The 15,511-nt window shown below is 40.1% G+C and overlaps 1 pseudogene; it reads right to left on the bottom strand.

The window, feature by feature from the left end:
• The window catches only part of LOC149274575 (myomegalin-like), a 111,258-nt pseudogene that overhangs the window by 84,655 nt on the left and 11,092 nt on the right, over window positions 1–15,511 (bottom strand).

Below are 15,511 nucleotides of genomic sequence, written 5' to 3'. Positions count from 1 at the left end.
AAAAATGCTATAAATATGAGGCCAAAAACATACAATTATGGTTTCTTCATTAGCAGAAACAATACTTTGCAGTTGCTCCAAGTCTCGTTCTTTGTCTCGTCCAAATGTTTTTAACTGTTGCATTTCCTTTTCCTTTTCCTCCAGAGCACAGAATTTATCATCAATTGCATACTGGAGGGATTGTTTTAAAAAAAAAAAAAAAAAAAAAATTAGTTTCTTGAGAAATGGGCAAACGTGACAAGAGACCAATCATAAGGTTTCCTTTTAGTTGGAAGAAATAATCTAACCCCCATCCAAATGTAGGGATCAAGAAACCAGCAGCGTAGTGCAGATGCCAGTTTCCAATGCCGACATGTAAAATAATAAGGTCCCCTGGAAATTGGCAGTTGATCTGTATTAACCCCTTCGCGACCTTTGCCGGTTCAGGACCGTCATAACAAGAAGGTCACTAAATGACCTTTGACGGTCCTGAACCATCAAAAAATTAAATAAGCTTAGAAAGTGATCAAGGATCACTTTCTTCGCTTAAACGGCCTTGCTGCAATGCCTCGATGTCGAGGCATTCAGCAAGGCCGAGATCGGCATCGGGGGCCATGTCAGGCCCCTCCCCGGGGCGTCAACAGCCGCCATACATTGTATGGCGGCGGACGCCCGTTTTAAAAGCGTTGATCGCCTCCTAAACTTAAATGGTGTCGCTGGAATGCCTCGATCAGGAGGCATCCAGCGACACCAAACACTTACCTCTGGGTGGGCTGTGACCGCTCCGGAGAGCGGTCACAGCCGCCGCTGATCTTCGCCATCAAGCAAGATGGCGGCGGCCCGGGAAATAAAACAATAAAGACGAAAAAGTTCGCTAGAGGGTCTCCAGACCCTCTAGAGAACTGGCTCCACTTGCTGGTTGAATACAGGTACTGCATTCAACCATGCAAGTCAATGGAGCCCAGCTTTCTAATCACTATGTGATTAGTAAAATATTCAAAAAAAAATAAAAATAAATAAAAAATGGAAAAAAAAATAAAAAAAAAATGTGCTAACATTTAAAAATAATTATGCAGTGATGTCACTAGATGAACCATCCAGTACCAGCAAAATGTGTAAAAAAAAATTATAAAAAAAGTATTAAAAAAATAAAAAATTAAAAAATAAAGTTTATTATTTTGAGCAAGTGCTAAAATTTCTCAAAAATCTCAACAAAGAGTTAAAATAAAAGCACTTCAAATACCCAAGGGGTGTCTAATATATAAAAAAAATGGCTGATGGGGTAAATTGGAGTGGCCTAGCTCAAAGATAGGGCATAGGTACAGACTGACCAAAATGGAGAAAAAAAGCGCACTTCCCAAATGTGGCATTTTAAATCTGAAACAACCCGACAAACCCATGCATGTCGGGTATCACTGCACTCAGGAGATGTTCCTGAACACACATTGGGGTGTTGTTTGACAGTGGCATATACCAGGACCTGTATATCTATAACTAAAGTACAATTTGTGTGAAAAAAAAATTACTATTACAAAGTTTGACAAAGTGTAGTTCTATAATTGGTGCATGGAAAGGGTTAAAATAACAGCATTTGGAATACCCTGGGGTGTCTAGTTTTCAAAAATATATGGTTTGAATGGGTTAAATTGAGTTAACCGGCTTCAAAGATATTCCAAAGAGGAGAGGGAGGCACAATGACCAAATGACCACCTGAATTACGCATGCCCCAAAAGTAGCCTTTTACCAGCCAAACCCATGCGTGTGGGGTATCGCTGTACTCAGGAGATGTTGCTGAACACATATTGGGGTGTTGTTTGACAGTGACATATACCAGCACCTGTATATCTATAACTAAAGTACAATTTGTGTGGGGAAAAAAATAAAAAAAAATTACTATTACAAAGTTTGACAAAGTGTAGTTGTATAATTGGTGCATGGAAAGGGTTAAAATAACAGCATTTGGAATACCCTGGGGTGTCTAGTTTTCAAAAATATATGGTTTGAATGGCTTAAATTGAGTTAACCGGCTTCAAAGATGTTCCAAAGAGGAGATGGAGGCAGACTGACCAGATTTGTTAAAAAAGATTTGGAAATCATAAAACGCTGCTTGTACTTATTGCCCTATAACTTACAAAAAACAGCAAAAAAACATAAAAACATTGGGTATTTCTAAACTCAGGACAAGTAGTAGAATCTATTTAGCTAGTTTTTTTACTTGCTTTTTTAGGTGAGTAAAAGATTTTTCAAATAAAAGTCATAAAATGTGTTTTTTTTTTCAATTTTTCACCATGTTTTTTTTATTTTTTTTATAGTAAATAAGATGATACGATCAAAATAATGCCCATCTTGTCCTGAAAAAAACAATATATAACTTATGTGGGTACACTAAATGGGTGAGGAGAAAATTACAGCTGAACACAAGCACCACAAAAGTGTCAAAACAGCCTCGGTCCCACAGGGTACAAAACGAAAAATGAGCCCGGTCCTTAAGGGGTTAAGATCGACTTGCCATCATCTAGGAAAAATCATTAAATCTCTGCTTACATGCAGGGGTTGGATTTTGTAATACAAGTAACACCTGTCAAAGCCACACCCAAATGGTAATACACATCTGTGATCAAAAGTTTGCATACCATAGATTATATATATATATATATATATATATATATATATATATATATTATATATATATATACCTATATTGTCAATATACCATATTTACTCTGTATATATATATATATATATATATATATATATAAATAACACTTTCAAAAAAATGGTCAGCACTCCAGGTCTTTAACCCCTTGATGACAATTGCCGGTCCGGGCACGTCACCGAAAATCGTGACGATTATGACAATTGACGTGCCAGGACCGGCACGTCTTTAAACGGGTGAAAAAAATCGATCCGTGATCGATTTTTTCACTCAAACGGTGTTGCTCTAATGCCTCGACATCGAGGCATTGAGCAACACCAAAAAAAAACATTCCCGGCCCCCCCCGATCGCTCCTAGGAGCAAATAAAAAAACATGTTTGAAAGACTGCACGTCTTTCAAACATGGCGGCGCCCGCCGCCGAAAAACGGGTTTAGGAAGCGATCGCGAGTCGCTTCCTTTGCTTAGCTGGTGTTGCTAAGATGCCTCAGTATCGAGGCATCTTTGCAACACCTGTTTAGCAAAGGAAGCGACTCGCGATCGCTTCCTAAATGCTCAACTTACCTTCCCGGTGCCGGCGTCTTCGAAACACATGCGGTGTTTCAAGATGGCGGCGCCCATCAAGCCGGGGGCGGAGCCTGCTGTCATCATCGGGGGGGGGGTGTTGCTGGATGTCATGGACATCCAGTGAATAACACCCCTAGTGGTCAGATCACTCATAAGAGTGATCATGATCTGATAAATCAAAGGCAATGTTTTCTAAACATTGCCTTTGATCAGTATTGGATCTGCCTCCCTCCTTCACTTGCTTCTAGTGAGGGAGAGAGACAGATCAGTGTGTTTTTAGGTATTCTCAATAATATATATTATTATTGATCCAAAGGCTCTTATAAGAGCCACCCATTTAATATTAACCCCTTCATTGCCATTGATCACTGCATAAACAGTGATCTTGCATAGTGGCAATTGTTTTTGGGGTTCTTTTTTTTTACATTTTTTTTTACTTTTTATTTTTTTTTGTACTTTTTTTTAGGGTTTTTTTAATTTTTTTTTATTAGAGCCATTAACCCTTTCCTTCCCTACTATTTTTGCTGCAATTGTTGCCATGCAGCGGTATACGGCTGAGGAGGCATGTTCCAAATTTGGCCCTTTTGCCCCCAAACAATCTGACAAACCCATGCATGTGGGGTATCAATGTACTCAGGAGATGTTGCTGAACACATATCGTGTTGTGTGACAGTGACATATACCAGGAGCTGTAATTTTACACCTGAAGTACAAAGTATGTTTAAAAAACAGCAAAAACAATTACTATCACAAACTTTGACAAGGGTTGGTGGTAGGATTAGTGCATGGAAAGGGTTAAACTATCAGCATCTAAAATACCCTGGGGTGTCTAGTTTTCAAAAATATATGGTTTGGTGGGGTAAATTTAATTTGCTGGCTTCAAAGATGCCCCAAATACCACATGGAGACAGAATTACCAGATTCAGAGAAAAATGGTTTTGAAATAGCAAAACGCTACTTGTACTTATTGCCCCATAACGTGTAGAAGAAAGCAAAAAAACATAAAAACATTGGGTATTTCTAAACTCGGGACAAATAGTAGAATCTATTTAGCAGGTTTTTTCAGTAGTTTTTTATGATGAATAAAAGATTTTTCAAATAAAAGTGAGAAATTTTTTTTTTTTTTCAATTTTTCGTCATATTTTATTATTTTTATTATAGAAAATTACATCATATATAAAAAATTATGGTGTCTGAAGAAAGCCCTTCTTGTCCTGAAAAAAACTATATATAACTTGTGTGGGTTTAGTAAATGGGTTAAGAGAAAATTACAGCTAAACACAAACACCGCAGAAACGATAAAACAGCCATTGTCACGAAGGGTACAAAAAATAGAATCAGCCTTTGTCACGAAGGGGTTAAATAGACAATTTCATTTTATTCAAAGTCAACGTTTCAGTCATTACTGACTTTCATCAGGACATCTGAAAGTGTTTTACATGGAAACTGCTGGTTACTAGCACCGGGCTTGGAATATTTGGAATGGTGTGCAATGGACTCTGTGAGTATATATATATATATATATATATATATATATATATATATATATACACACACATATACATATACATACACACACATACATATACATACACACACACACACACACACATGCTACTTTCGCTGGGGCTTCTATGGTGGAGCACCATCATGACATGTCCTTCTGGTGCTCGGTCATAGAAGCCCCGGCGGAAACGTCGGGTAGCAGCTGAGGTTGTCTATGCGCATCGTGCAGATGTCCACCGGCTGCTCCCACTAGATACCAGGTAGCCTGAAGCATGGAGATCAAGTTGGGGGGGGGGGCAGAGTGGCATATAGGTGGGTATAAGGCATATCTGGGGGGCAGAGTAGCAAGTCATGGGCTAGATGTGCATAACAGGGGGCAGGTTGGCAAAAGAAAGGAAATAAAACAAGAAAGCCCTCCCCGGAAGAAAAATGGCTTCGCTTCCTAAGCATAAACTGGATATCGAGGCATGTCAGTAACACTACCCCCCCTACTCCGACCCCCTCAGAAGAGCAACCACAAGTGCCATCCTGTAAATGATGTTGCCATCATTCACAGGATGGCATTAACAATAGATCTGAGTTCACAAAGGGTCTATCCAGACGCTCTTGAGAACGCTCGAGCTCCTCGTGCAAGTTGGATGTACTGCATCCAACCATGCAAGGTCAATGGAGCCCAGCTCACTAATGAGTGAATAGTGAAAAAAAACAAAAACAAAAAAATATGGTAACATGTAAAATGTAACATGTAAAATCCCCACTGTCACCAAAAAGAAAAAAAAATTTTATAAGCAAGTCCTGAGATTCTTTATCTTTACAAAAATTGCATGAGTTGATGGGGTAAATTGAATTGGCCGGGTTCAAAGATGTCCCAAATATGGGACATGGGGGCAGTAGGATCAGATGTCTAAATGGCATAAAAATACACACCTCACAAAGACTGCCTTTTACATCCCAAATAACCCTACAAACCCATGCATGGGGGGTATCACTGCGCTCAGGAGATGTTACTGAACACATATTGGGGGGGTGTTTGACACGGACATATACCAGGAGCGGTAAATTAATACCTGAAGTACAACATGTGAAAAAAATACAAAAAAAAAAAAATGTACTACCATAAAGTTTCACAAAGACTGGTGGTAAAATTAGTGCATGGAAAGGGTTAAAATACCAGCATTTCAAATACCTTGGGGTGTCTAGTTTTTAAAAATATATTATTTGATGGGGTAAATTGCATTGGCCGGCTTCAAAGATACCCGAAATGGCACATGGGGGGAAGAACATTGGGTATTTCTAAACTCAGGACAAATAGTAGAATCTATTTAGCAGGTTTTTTCATTCGTTTTTGCAGATGAGTAAAAGTTTTTTTGTTTAAAAAGTGAGAAAGTAATTTTTTAACAAAAAAATCCCCATATTTTATCATTTTTTTTAATAGTAAATTAGATGATATGATAAAATGAATGGTATCTAAAGAAAGCCCTGTTTGTCCTGAAAAAAACAATATATAATATGTGTGGGAGAAGAAAATCACAGCTAAACAGTAACACTGAAAAACGTTAAAAGAGCCATTGTCCCGCAATATACTAAGAGTAATAACCCCTATTGTCCTTAAGGGGTTAAATATGAAAAAATAGTTTACATGGGAATATTTACTAGTAAAACTTTTTTCCTATATGGTAGTCAGAAAAACATGGCAACAAAGAAAAAAAATTCCCTGTTCAAAAGTCTGCATATCCTTAGTTCTGTATACCTTTAGAATCAATGACAGCGTGAAGTTGTAATAGTTGTTTATGAGCCCCAAATTCTTGCATGTGGTATAGCTGCCCATTCGTCACGGCAAAATGCCTCCAGTTCATGCAAAGTCTTTGGTTGCCTTGCATGAACCGTACGTTTGAGATCTCCCCAGACTGACTTGATTTTAGGGCCAGGAGACTAATGGCCACTCCAGAACCTTCACCTTTTTCTGCTGTAACCACTTGAGAGTCAACTTGGGCTTGGGGTTAGGGTCATTGTCGTGCTGGAAAGTCCAAGAGTGTCCCATGCGCAGCTTTGCGGAAGAATGCAAATTGTCTGCCAGTATTTTCGCATAACAACCTGCAATCAATTTGTCAGCAATTTTCACAAGATTCCCTGTGCCTTTACGGCTCACCCCCCCCCTCAAAAAAACAAAACAAAACAAAAAACATCAGTGAGCCACCATGCTTCACAGTGGGGATGGTATATTCTTTTCGCTATAGGCCATGCTGAACCCTCTCCAAACATAGCACTTATGGTTTTGACCATAAAGCTCTATTTTGGAGAGTCTTGCCACTCCATATTGTTTGAAATGTTTCTTGGGCTTGGCTTGGTATCAAGAGATTCCCAAATGTTCCACTTCTTAATAAATGATTGAACAGTACTGACTGGCATTTTCAAAGGCTTTGGATATCTTTTTATATCCTTTTCCATCTTTATTAAGTTTCATTACCTTGTTATGTGGGTCTTTTGACAGTTCTTTTCTGCGCCCCATGGTTCAGTATCTAGCCTGCTCAGCGCATCCACGTAAAAGCTACCAAACTCACTGACTATTTATACAGACACTAATTGCCTATTTAAAAAGCCACAGGTGTGGGAAATTAACATTTGTTATTTGAACCTGTGTGTGTCACCTTTCTGTGTCTGCAACAAGGCCAAACATTCAAAGGTATGTAAACTTTTGATCAGGGCCATTTGGATATCTGATATGATTTTAACCTCTTTGTGACAATGGCTGATTTAATTTTTTGTACCCTTTGTGGCAATGGCTGTTTTAACATTTCTGCGGTGCTCGTGTTTAGCTGTAATTTTCTTCTTTTCCCTTTTTTAGGACAAGGGCTTTCTTTAGATGTCAAGGAAAAAAGGCAAGAGAAAAAAAAAAGGATTTTTTTCTGACTGACCTGTTAAATAGATCCTACTAGTTGTCCTGAGTTTAGACATATCCAACGTTTTTATGTCTATATCTGCACCTTATGGGGCAATAATTACAAGTAGCGTTTTCTGTCCCCATTTGTTTTTTGGAACATTTTTGGGGTGTAAAAACAGGGTGCGTCTTATACAGTGGTTGTAGATTAATTTTTTTATTTTTATTTTCTTCGCTTACCTCTGTGTTGCTCAGCAGCATCTCTTGTTCCGTCGAGGAGGCACAGGAATCCAGTGGAGTCATGCGAATGTACATCACATTACCTGACTCCACTCCGTTCCTGCTCCCCTGGGCAGGACAATAGAAGTTCACTCGGAGTTCAAGCAACGCAGAGGGAAACAAAGTCTGCGAGCGGCACCGGAAGATCTGCAGTTCAGGTAGGCGTGATAGAAGTGTAATTTTCGGGCCCCAAAGGGGGTATAAGGTGCGTCTTATACATAGGAGCGTCTTATACATAGGAGCGTCTTATATATGGGGAAATACGGTATCTTTAAAGACTAGGCACCCCAGGGTATTTCAAATGCTAGTATTTTAATTATTATTTCCAAGCACTAATTCTACCACCAGTCTTTGTTAAACTTTGTGTTAGTAATATTTTGTGGTTTTCTTCCCCCCTTCACACATTTTACTACATTTATGAATTTACAGGTCCTGCCACTGTCACACAACACCCCAATATGTGTTCAGCAACATCTCCAGAGTACAGCGATACCACTCATTATTACCGTATTTGTTCGATTATAAGACGAGGTTTTTTCCAGAGCAAATGCTCTGAAAAATACCCCTCGTCTTATAATCGAGGTTGTCTTCTAATCAGACCTCAGAAAAAATGTCCGCTGGGGCCATGCTGCTTACCGGGCTTTGGTCGAGAGCAGCGTCTCTGCAGGGGAACAGGAAGCTAGCACAGTCCTCACATAACTCTACCTCCCCCCTCCTTCCTCTGGGGGCGGGGCCAGAGAAGTTGCTCGCACAGCCGGGCCCCTGCATAAGTCTGCGAGTGGGAGATCTGCAGTTCAGGTAAGGGGGTGGTGGAGGGTTTTTGAGCAAGTATGTGTGATTAATGGAATGAATGAGTATTTAAAATGTTTGTGAATGAGTGTGTGTGTGTGTGATAGCATGGATGTGTAAGGGGGGTGGGGGTGGTAGCATGGCATAGGGAGGCTGTAATCACACTACTATCATCCCCAGGTTCCAGCATGTACTGGCTGCCTTGGCTTGATAGGAGTGTGATTGCTGTTAGCAGTTATAATCTCCAGAAATGCCTTTTAACCCCCTATATGCCACTCAGCCCCATGATATGCCTTTTAACCCCCTATATGCCAGAGTGGCATATAGGGGTATAAGGCATATCATGAGGCAGAGTGGCATATAGGGGGTTAAAAGGCATATCGGAGGGTATATTTATCGGAGACATTTCTGGAGGCAGAGTGGCATATAGAGGGTTAAAAGGCACATCATGGGGCAGAGTGGCAAGCCTGGGGGCAGATGTGCATAACTGGGGGGGGCAGGTTGGCAAATAAAAGGAAATAAAAAAATATATATTTTTCTCAATCATAGCTTTTATTAAATATAAAAAAAATAGTTTACATGAATTAATATTTACTAGTAACACTTTTTTCCCTATAGGGTAGTCTTATATTCAGGCTTTTTGTTTTTTCCTAAATTAATATTCAGATTTTTGGGGGTCGTCTTATAATCGAGCAAATACGGTATTTATTGTTTTATATAGCGCCATCAAATGCCATAGTGCTGTACGATGGGTGGACAGAACAAGTAGTATGTAACAATTTGACTTACAGAGACAATAGGTGAGGAAGGTTTGCCTCGCTGTTTGGGAACAAAAGGGCCACACATTTGGGGCATGCGCATTTTTCAATGTTGAACTTAGACCTTTGGTGATCCCGTGCCCATGCCCTATTTAGTACATCTTTGAGCCTGACCAATTCAATGTCCCCAATAAAACCGGAGCGGTCTCAGTGCGTCCTGGGGTGTGTCCATTCAGGTGCGTCCTGAATCAACCATTGAAGCTTGGGAGGTGATCGTTGATAGTCTCCTAAGCTCTTCTAAAAGGGGATTTCGCCGCCATACAGTGTATGGAGGATGTTTGGCCCCTGATGCTGATTTCAGAGTTGCTGCATGCTTCGACATCGAGGCATTATAGCAAAAAGTTAAGGTGAAGAAAACACAGTAGATCGCTTTCTACACCAGTTTAAAGTTATGACGTGCCAGGCACGTGAATTGTCATTAACTGGCTGCTTTTGCGTGGTGTGCCTGTACCGTCAATTGTCGTCAAGGTGTTAAAAGGAGCCAAACAAAGATGTGATAAATGGCTTCATACGATCACTAGTCTAAAATAAAATACTGTTTTTGCATGATCAGTCATATTTTCAAAATCAACGCCAACACTTCACAATTTCTGCCACGCTATGCAAACTTTTGAGCACAACTGTAGATATGTATACATTTCTAAAAACTAAACAGGCACCTGAGTTTTTGTTGACCATGCCCCTTAGCCACAGCAATGACAAGCGTCACTGAAGCCATAAAATAGGTGCAATAGAGATGACATTGGGCCAAATACATACTGTTATTATTTACTTTCTTTGGTATTATTATAGCATAACCCACATCTTATGTGTATCTACTAGGCAATATCATGAGTACTACATGGGCTAAAATGGGGGGTCTGTGCATGAATTGTGCATTTGTACCATCATGCTCCATGATTTGTCTAAAACTAAGCAGCTAAAAATGACTACAAAAACTGGTCCAGCCCCCAGGTAGACAAACTAGAAACAATGCTGGCACAGCTCCATATATTGCTGGGCCCAGTCCTGGGTTGGAAATGAAGCAAGCTGAAACATTGTACAGATCTTGGCATCTTAGCAAGCAAAAATCAGCCATAATACTTGATGCCTAGTGGCGCATGAATCACAGTGATTTACACTATGTTTTACTGGATGCACAAGTGCAGTGTGTGACAGAGTGTAACCAGCAGGTGACTACATGCTACCTCATTACACTGGCCACCCGAGGGGCCTCAAGGTACCTCTGGTATAGAACTGTGTTGGTAAGCATTTGCCAATCGTACCAGATGACTAGTCTGGACCTGGTATTAGGCAGTGGAGTGCTTTAAATTGCTTGTAAGCCCTTGAGTCTGTGTTTAGATTACATAAACCGTATAAATGGCTGTCATATACATTTAAACAAGTTTCAAATATTTGTCCATTTGTAGTAATTTGTCAACAACAAGGTTGTTGAATGTTGCCATAGGCTCTAGCCCTGAAGGCTTTAACACACCTAGCAACACCCCTGTGAAACATGATGCTTATCTTGTGTTTACTTTTCACTTTACCTGCAAGGCTGCATCTCTGTCCTTAATTCTCTGATGTAATTTCTCCACCAAATGCTCATTGTCCCCTGCACACTTGTATAAACTTTGCTGGTATTCTAAGAGGTCCATGTACTCCTGAGAGACAATGAGCAAAGAGCTTTGTGAAATACTTAATTTGCGGTACTCAAACTCTAATATCAATATAGAAAGTTCTAAATCTAAACCATCATTTATGAATAAAATATTGATTTGAGCTAAACAATGCAAAAATACCCTAAAAGAAAAATAAGCTGTATTAGTATTTTCTTCACTTCATTTATGTTTGCAATAATAGGGCTCTGACTGTAGCTCGGTGGACGTTCAGTGCCTTAGAAATGATTCTGTAACACTTTAGGCTGACAACAACCGTTCTGGAATACCTATTGGTGTGGAGATCTGATGGGAAGAGCCAGTGCTAGCCAAAATCAATGTGAAAAATGTGCAACAATGCAGTAAATAAGACAAAGGGCATATACTTTTGCCAAATACTTGTATATCTATAGGCTTCATCTTCAATTTACAACCAATCAGAACTAAAAGCCTATTCCAAAAATTAAAAAAACAATTTTACTGGTTTGATAAACTGTTTCTTCTCAGATGCATAAAACAACAATATGCAATCATACAAAGTTAAAAAAAGACAACATTAGAAACAGTCAGTTCCTGCTTACTTGAATTAGTTGTTTGTTCTGGGACAGAGTTTGGTTCAAATGTTGAATATTGTGCTCCTGAGCTTGCAATTTTGTGCATTTTTCTTCTTCAATATTTTTAAGTTGTAGTGTCTTCTCATCTAGTTCACCCTGTAGCTTGTGAAGTGCTTCATGCAGCTCCTGAAAACAAAGCCCATGAGTCCACACCAACAGCATTAACCCCTTAAAGACCGGGACGTACCTGGTACTTCATCGATGATGCGCGATCCAGCGTCGCTATGAACGCTGGGATAGCGAGGGGCGGCTGCTACTGATCGCTGAGTGTCCCCAGCGATCTGTAGTAGCCACTCCCCTCAATTCCGTGCACGTGATCATTTTGAAGCGAATCACGAGCGCGGAATTTAAATATTTACAAAAAAAAACCTGCGGACTTCAAGGGAAGACGCAGTTTGCCAACGTTGGTCCTGAAGGGGTTAAGGACAGAGTCGTTTTTTATTTTCTTACCTTTCGTGACAATGGGTGTTTTAACATTTCTACGGTGCTCAAGGGTATTTCAAATGCTTGTATGTTAACTCTTTCCATCCAATGAAAATAAGGTCAACAATAATCACATTTTGCCTCTATATCCACTTTATACATGGAACCCTTGCAATTACACACACAGTGGCCCTTGTGACCAAGAGAACTTAGTTCATCCTGGGGTGGGTTTTCGGTGGTGTTGAATTCCTTTGTTATCGAGGCATTTCAGTGACACCACTTAAACTTAGGAGGCTACTGGTGCCGTATTTAATATTGCGCTCGTTGACGCTCACTGGAAAAATCAGACGGGGGTCCCGCTGTGAATTTAGGTGTTGCTGAATGCCTCCACATTGAGGCATTACAGCAACACTTATTGGGAAAAGGAAGCGATTGTACACCCATTTATAGTCATGATATGCCAGGCACATCAATTGTAGCCAACAGGATGTTTCTCCGTGATGTGCCTGGCATGTCAATTGTCACCAAGGGGTTAATGGGACTCCCATGGTGCCTAAATTTTCATGAGGTTCCCCCTTTGCCTGCATGATATGTGTAGCAGATGATTTGTTAAGACCTATGCATGCACATGCAGAAAAAAACCCTGTTGATTCCAATTATAGACCTTTCCTGCCACAGGTTGGTTGTATTAAGCCAATGAGAGCCTCAGATCATTTTTCTACAACAGGTAAATGCTTTATGTTTTTCCATTTTTGGAGACTGCATATTAAAATACTTAGAGAGCTGACTGGCTGTGCGCACACCATGTGGTCACAGGCAGTAGGACACATATAAGGTTTAACACATCTCCTGGAGCTAAGTAGATAGGGACCTAAAAGGGGAGGGGCTCTGAAAAGCCTCTCAATGTATTTTGTGGGGGAATCAATAAATTTAAGGGGCCCATTAAGCATTATAGTGCATATGATGGCTGGAGTGTCCTTTTAAAGATGTCTGTTTTTGGTCCCTGTTCATACAAGCCAGAAAAAAAAAAAGAGTAGATATATTCTTCTTAGGAATAGAGTTTGGAAACACAATCAAAGATAAGCATCTACAATAACCTGATTGTGCTTCCATGTCGTCTCCTTCTGCTGCTGCCCCTCTACCAGATCGGCCTCTAACAGCAGTTGGGACCGTTTAGCATTATTCAGTTGTTGCTCTTTCTGGCGGAGAGTCTGCTGCAGCTTTTGTAGCTCACTTTTGGTGCAAAAGAGTGTGTTCTGTAGATCCAGCAGCTGGAGCTGGGATGAAGTTACAGTAGAAGCCTGAGGAGAAAGAAAACATCTGTCAACAATGATGACATAATACTATTTTTAAGAAGTAAACAATATGTTTCTGTGGATCCTCATGTCTATTAAATGGCCATTCCAGCCATATGTACTGATGCATGTGATAACCGAGTAACTTTACATTTTCATCGTGCCCCTCATATTGTCCCTTTTGCCCTCCCTAGTTATCTGCTATCCAGGACAAGTGTTTAGCTGAACACATCTCTTGCAAGGTGAATATTTACCACCAGTAAGCTCAGTAATCAGGTGTTCTGGGATCTAACAAGACCCTATGCGCAGAAAGCATTCCCATTGATTTCAACAGGAGTGCTGCAGCCTCCCCAGAAGGTTATTTCATTTTTTTTTTCCTACAGGTTTAGTAAGCTCATATTAAAAACTTACAAAAAGCACTTTAACCCCTTCCTGATTTTATAATAAATAAAGTCTACAAGACCATTAAGGCTCAATATTATGTCCTGTGTTTTCTGCACCGGCAGGGGTTTTTCCGCCCAGTACGTGCTAGATGTCATGGAGGGGTCTCCCATCAAGCACCATGCTTAATTATCTGGTGTAACTGCACTTGGACCAAATGCCAGTTACACTAAAATAATGCAGATTCCCAAACACAGCTGAAAACAATGAACGTAAAATAGTTGGTTGATCACAGACCCCCTACCTGCAGTGTTTCTCCCTCTTTGACTGAAGAAAAAAAAAAAAAAAACATTTAACCAGTCATAAGGGGTATTTGTCTATAAGGACCCCAAATGGATCTCCAGTCAAAAAAGTTATAACCATAAAACTTATAACCAGATATAACCAAAAAAAAAAAGGCCCTCCTTATCTATTTCTGAAAGTCAAATTGTCATGTTACATACCACTGGTTATATCCCTGCTTTTCCATTGTACAGTGTTGCAGAATATGGTGCTATATAAAACAATACTACTACACATACTAAATGATTTACCATATTTGCTCGATTATAAGATGACCCCCCCCCCAAAGCTTGAATATTCATTTAGGAAAAAAAAGAAAAAAGCATGAATATAAGACTACCCTATAGGAAAAAAGTTTTACTAGTAAATATTAATTCCCATGTAAACTATTTTTTCATATTTAATAAAAACTATTGAAACAAAATGCATTTATTTTTATTTCCTTTTATTTGCCAACCTGCCCCCCAGTTATGCACATCTGCTCCCCGGCTTGCCAGTCTGTCCCCCAGATATGCCACTCTGCCCCCCAGATATGGCATATAGCCTCTTATATACCACTGCCTCCATGATATGCCTTATACCCCCTATATGCCACTCTGCCCCCCCCCCCGACTTACCAAATGCATCCTCAGACTTGTCTCCCATGCTTCAGACTCCCTGGTGTCTAGTGCGGGCAGCAGGTGGACGTCTGTGCGATGTGCATAGACAACCTCTGCTGCTACCAAACTATACCCCAGAGCACCGGAAGGTCGTGTCATGCTGGCGCTCTGTCACAGAAGCCCCACGGAACGGTTATATGCGTGCATTGCGCGGACGTTCACCGGCTGACAGAGAGGAGGATCCAAGCCCCCTGTAGCATCTGGATCTTAGTCTTACAAACACCAAAACCTAATGCAAGGAGAGCACGTAAGGAAAAAAGGTATATATAAAGTAAATCTTTACTACACAATATGATTAAATACATATAAAAAAATATATATAATAAAAAAAGCATCTCAGCACCAAGACACATATAGGAAGGTACGAACAAGGGCACAGGACTACAGGAACTAGGATGGAAATACGTATGTATATGAAGGCACAAATAAGAAACACACGGATGACCACAGCAATAAAGTAAAAAGGAACAAATGAAATAACATACAGCAATGGTACATCAGTGCTCAAAGGTAACTAACCAAACCTAGAAACAAGGCTAAAAACAGCAAAAAGCCTGGTGATGAATGGTGCCAAGTCCAAACGTACCAACCCCAACGTACGTTTTGCTGCAATGAGCGCCACGCCCCCTGACATGTTATTTCATTTGTTCCTTTTTACTTTATCGCTGTGGTCATCCTTGTGTTTCTTAT

Source organism: Sceloporus occidentalis, unplaced genomic scaffold (assembly GCF_023333645.1).
Source record: "Sceloporus occidentalis isolate IW3139 unplaced genomic scaffold, rSceOcc1.0.p SCAF_323, whole genome shotgun sequence".
NCBI classification, from domain to species: Eukaryota; Metazoa; Chordata; class Lepidosauria; order Squamata; family Phrynosomatidae; genus Sceloporus; species Sceloporus occidentalis.
The sequence above is the reverse complement of the archived record's forward strand: the minus strand, read 5'-3'. Positions and strand labels throughout refer to the sequence as shown.